This window comes from Alligator mississippiensis, chromosome 11 (assembly GCF_030867095.1).
Source record: "Alligator mississippiensis isolate rAllMis1 chromosome 11, rAllMis1, whole genome shotgun sequence".
Classification (NCBI taxonomy): Eukaryota; Metazoa; Chordata; order Crocodylia; family Alligatoridae; genus Alligator; species Alligator mississippiensis.
In genome coordinates, this window is record NC_081834.1 from 61299116 (window position 1) to 61304838 (window position 5723).

Here is a 5723-nt window from a genome sequence, read left to right on the forward strand (position 1 = left end):
TGAAGGTCATTGAGTGGCCTGTAGTTACCCGGGTCCTCCCTCCTGCCCTTCGTGTGGATGGGCACAGCATAGGCCCTCTTCCAGTCCTCAGGGACTTCTCCAGAGCGTCACGAGTTGTGGAAGAGTTTCACCAAGGGGTCCTCAGTGACTTTGGCCAGCTCCTTCAGCACTCTTGGATGAAGATCATCTGGTCCCACTGACCTGTCCATGTCTAATATTTTTAGTTGATCACACGCCAATTCTACAGCAATAGTAGGAAGGCAGTTATTCCTGCCGTGCTCATCCTGTACTCCACCTGGCGCTGTTTTCCCCTTGGTCCAGTGAAAGACTGAGGCGAAGTAGTCATTCAGGAGTTCAGCTTGCTCCTGGGTGCTGGTAACCAGCTCTCCTGTGTTGTTGAGCAATGGCCCCACACTCCCATTTATTTTCCTCCTGTTCCCCATGTACCTAAAGAAGGACTTCTGGTTGTCCGTGATTTCTGTTGCTAATCTAAGTTTGGTCGCCACTTTAGCCTTTCTTATCTGTTCCCTACATATGCGGCCATCCTTGTTAAATGTTCTCGGATTAAAACAAATGCAAATTCTTCCCTGTGCAGGCTGCTTGTCTCACGCGCTGTGTCTGTGATTTGGAAATGCATGCATGCGCTCCTTCTCCGTCATCTGGATGCAGTACTCCAACTGCGGCGTGCCCAGCGCTGCATAGAGGGGAAGGATCACCTCCCTGGACCTGCTTGTGATGCATCTGTAGATGCACAACAAGGTGCGGTTAGCCTTGCTGGCCACTTCCTCCCATTGGTGGCTCATGTCTGTCCTGGAGTCAACGATGACTCCAAGATCCCTTTCCGCAACCATGTTGGCAAGAGTGGTGATTCCCAGCCTATAGGTGTGCTGCTGGCTCATTTGCCCTGCACTTGTCTGTGTTGAATCCCAGCCTAGTCTCATGCCCCCACCTCTGCAACCTGTCCAGAGCTAGCTGGATCCTGTTCCTCCCCTCCAGCGTGCCCACCTCGCTCCACAAAAGTACCGCACGACAAGGATGGGATTCAAACCCATGCATGCAGTACACAATGGATTAGCAGTCCCTCACCTTAACCACTCGGCCACCTTGTCATGCCTGTTACAGCTCCTATCACAAAAAAAAAATCTTTCTCAATACCAAAAAACCGCACCCGTGCTGGAAGGTCTTGGGCCATTCCTGCAGTATTGAAGTGGCTGAGTCAGATGCTGGATCATGAGAAGGGTTGGCCCTCACCAAACAACTGGTCATCAAAATGTTGGGGGCGGGGGTGGAAACAACAGGTGTAGTCAGTGCTTTAATGTTATTCGTGTATGTGGCCCCTCTTATTCCCTTATTGCTCCTTTGAGACTAGGCTTTGGATTTAGCACCGATGGATCCCCCTGCAGCGATTCATGGTGCAATTGTTTGTCTCTTTTCTCTTTCTTCCTCAGGGCGCGCTGGACAGGTGCTCTCAAATTCAGCCCAAGCTGATCTTCTCGGGTGAAGCTGTCGTTTACAATGGCAAAGCGCATAACCGCGCGGGGAAACTACCGAGCGTGGTCAAAGATATTTCACTACATCGCACGTGAACTCTCGCGGATCTTGTTAGAAACCTCAAGGGTAAAACACGAGGAAATGGAGTCCAGATTCGGCAACATTACTGAACCCTGAAGATCACAGTCCGCTTGAGACCTAAGTACCTGCGCAGAGGGATCCCGCAGGGTTTGGGGCGCAGGCTTGGAGCCCAGCGTAGAGCTGGCCTCTGGGTCCCTCCGCATCTTCCTGGACTCATGTCTTCTCCACGCGAAGAAGGAGAAGGGAACTCGGTGGGGGAGGAACATGTTATATGTGTTTCTACTGGCCCGGCAGGTGAGGAGAGATGTTCATTTGGCCAAAATCCACTCTTGCTTATACCCAGGAAGCCTGAGGCTGTCTGGGGTTGTGTGGGCTCACCGGACAGCAAACCATGGCCTGTTTGGAGAGAAGATGATTCATAGATTGTAGTCGGAAGGGACCACAATGGATCATCGTGTCCGCCCCCCTGCCCCGGCAGGAAAGAGGGCCAAGGTCAGATGACCCCAGCCAGGTGACTATCTAGCCTCCTCTTGAAGACCTCCAAGCTTGGTGAAAGCACCACCTCTCTTGGGAGCCCACTCCAGATCCTGGCCGCCCTTACTGTGAAACATTCCTTCCTAATATCTAACCTAAATCCACTCTCAGCTAGTTTACACCCGTTGTTCCTAGTCACTCCCTGGGGCGCCTTAGGAAACAGCGCTTCCCCTATTCCCCGTTGACGTCCACTAATAAATGTATAGGCAGCCACAAGGTCTCCCCTCAGCCGTCTCTTGTGAAGGCTGAAGAGATTCAGCTCTCTCAACCTCCCCCCGTAGGGTCTATCACGATGGCCACTAATCATGCGAGTGGCCCTCCTCTGGACCTCTCCAGATTCCCCGCGTCCCTCTTGAAGTGCGGCGCCCAAAACTGGACGCAGTACTCCAACTGCGGCCTGAGCAGTACCACGTAGAGGGGGAGCATCACCTCCCTTGAGCTATTAGTCATGCACCTGCTCATGCATGACAGGGTGCAATTGGCCTTGTGGATGGCCTCGTTACACTGCCGCCTCCTGTTCATCTTGGAGTCAATTATGACTCCAAGATCCCTCTCTGCCTCCGAGCTGCTGAGAAGGACACTCCCCAACCTATAGGTGTGCTGGGGCTCCTTCCCAGGTGGAGTACCTTGCATTTATCTTTATTAAAATTGCATCCTATTTCTCTCTGCCCATTGATCCAACCTGTCCAGGTCGGCCTGAATCTGCTCCCTGCCCTCCGGTGTACTAACTTTCCCCTATAACTTGGTATCATCAGCCAACTTGGAGAGAGTGCTCTCCACACCCTCGTCCAAATCGCTGATGAAGATATTAAATAATACCGGTCCGACGACTGAACCCTGCAGGACCCCAGTGCCCACCTCCCTCCAGGCCGAGAAGGACCCATCCACCACCACTCTGGGTGCGGTCCATAGCCGTAGTTTCCTGGTGTAAGCGTCCTTCATATGGAGGCAAAGTTTGGGGAGCACTTCCTGAGGTCAAAGATTTAAACACTGTCAGCCCAACAAGCTTCATCTCACAATGTTTCCGAGTTTGTTGGGGAAGTCTGAGCAAGACCCTTCCAGCTCTGCACAAGTTTGGCAGAAATGCCAGTGTTTCCTCGGAGGTGATTGTAACTCGTGCTGCCTACGGTGGTCTGTATGGAAAGGCTGATGTTTGAAACTTGCCATCTGGCCTGGTTTTACTTCTCCCCAGGGATGCTCGGGTTCAAAAAAAGTGCCATTTGCTTTAAGAAAGTACGAAATATCTGGAAATGACCTGTGAGCCTGGACTGGAAAGCTCTTCCTTGTGCATACTCGAATGTACGCTCGTCTCTCTTGCCCCCCAAATGTCTCTGTGTGACGTTTCGGAGGGAAGGGTGGTGACGAACATCTCGGGGAAATGGCTACAATAATTTACAGCCTTTTACCACCTGTGGGGGATAACGAGGGCCCTGAGTGCACGTGTCCCCTCCGCCCCTTGGTGGGAAGGACAGGAGGACTTGCACCGAGGTGACCCCTTTGGTCCCCCCTGCTCCGAAACCCCTCCTGTCCATCACCAACAGGCGCTCATCCACGCGGTATCGTGCTCTTCACGGGAGCCGTCTTGGGTAGGGAATCCCCCCCGGGCGGCAGAAAATGGAAGACATTCCCAAGCCTTGCAGGGATCAGAGGGTCAGGCTGGAGCAAAAGGGCCAGCGGGGTGAACGCGGGTGCATGATAAAACACTGCGGGGTGAGACCTGCCGCGCGCAGGGCAGAGAAATCCCATTACTGGGGAGGGTTGTTCCTTCCTGGTGCCTGTCCAGGCAGCTGCTCAGCTTGCTGCCAAGTGCCCCCCGCCCCAAGATCCCCCAAACTCCTGGGGCTTTCTAAGCCGCGCCAGGGGAAAGGCCAGACTGGGAATGGGATGACAAGGTGTGTGGGGAGCACAGTGCCCACTTGGTGTTCCCACTGCGCTGCTCCACCACAACCTCTTGTGAAGTGACGACTTTTTGAGGTAGGATGTGTGTTATGTGGGCTGGCCTGGTGTGGGCATGACAGGTGTGGCTGCTAACATTTCCCCACTTGCCTGGAGCCCAGAGCCCCCAAAACACACATATGCCCAGTGCATACACTTGCCCAACTTTCACCATTTGACAGTCTGGTTCCTAGGGAAGTCAGCAGAAGGACAGCCAGTGGTTCAGCCCTGAATAACTCATGACAAGGCCAGGATTTGAACCCACACATACAGAGCCCAAAAGATTAATAGCCTGTTGCCTTAACCACTCCACGACCTTGTCATTAGGTCCTGGAAGCTAATTTTTACCCAGAAGCCAGCCAAAGGTTAGTTGAAGTTTGGTGACTAATTAAAAATATGAGAGATGATGAAATGACAGCAAAAGTACATCCAATTACTGTTGATTGCTGTAGGCTTTTAAAGCAGCTTGATTATCCTATTGATCTCTGTCTAGTCATTGATAGAAAAGGTTTTCTTTTTTTTACTTTAACTTTATAACTTAAATTAGTCGAAGGTGCGACTTGTGTTGAGTTTATACATTTCCTCTGCATGCCTCTTGTGTCTTGTTCTGAAACAACACATGTAAATCATTTGAATGAAGCCAAACCTTTGAAAAGACTTAAACTGTATTGTTTTGCAGACAGAAAGATTGTTGGGTTTTTTTGGCCTTTGGGAAGCAAAGCTGTGCTGTATTGCATGGTGATCCTGCAGTGAGGTGTATGAAAGAGAAACATATGGAGGCTTTTCCCCTAATTTTTAAAAGAAATGATCCAGTCATTCCTATTCCTCATCATAGAAACATTGGCCTTCGGTCTTATCTTTCTGGTGCGTATTTCATGCGTTTGTGGTTACTCCTGCATTTCATGCAAAGGAGAGGAGACGCAAGCTCTACCGAGAAGTAACACAGTCACCGGTTACCTAAGGACTTTGGAAAGCTGAGCTTCGTTCCAGCCTCTGCCACAGCCTGCCCTGCTGACCTTGGGCACATCCTTTTGTCCCTCTGTGCCTCAGTGCGCTGACCGTGAGTGGGAATGATCCTTCTCTACCTCACGGGGAAGTTGTGAAGATACATCCACCGTAGGCTGTAAGGCACGTGGGTGCAATGGTAATGGGAGTCAGATGAGCTCCTAACATACAAAAGATAAAATGTTAATCCTTCTGTCCCCAGACTTCTACTTAAACTGAGTTTTTTCCAAGTTCGTAGTCAATGGCTGGACTCCTCATTTAAAATGTCATTCCAGTGTCCAAGCTCTGTGTTAGTCAAGTATAAACTGGAATGAAAAACCAAAACAGCTGAGTTTGAACCAGTGGGCTGTAGTCCTGCTACAGGTGTCTAACCGAGATGCTCCTTTGAGATTCAATTCTTGCAAAGCCCGTCCTGCACTTACATACTCCGGTATTCTCAGTAAGCCTGTGACACTAGTTTTCCATGATGTGGATTTGAATTCTGCTTTTAAGCTCCGGGTGGATGAACACCGCGTGTCGGCAGAGGGCAGCCCTGTGACACCTCGGGGCATGGCAGCAGTGCAGGTAAAATCGAGTCATTGCTCCTGCGGGAAGCTGAGGGAGGATCAGGACTGAGAGATTGGGGAGAGAGTGGCCCGCCTGTGAGAAATGTGCCCCCACCAGTAATTGGGTGTTTC

General features: G+C 51.1%; 1 non-coding gene across 1 annotated transcript; it reads right to left on the reverse strand.

The window, feature by feature from the left end:
* Window positions 1–1027: 1027 nt before the first annotated feature.
* TRNAS-GCU (transfer RNA serine (anticodon GCU)) lies at window positions 1028–1109 on the reverse strand. Its single transcript has one exon. It is a non-coding gene; the product is annotated as a tRNA-Ser (tRNA).
* Between the last annotated feature and the right edge of the window lie 4614 nt (window positions 1110–5723).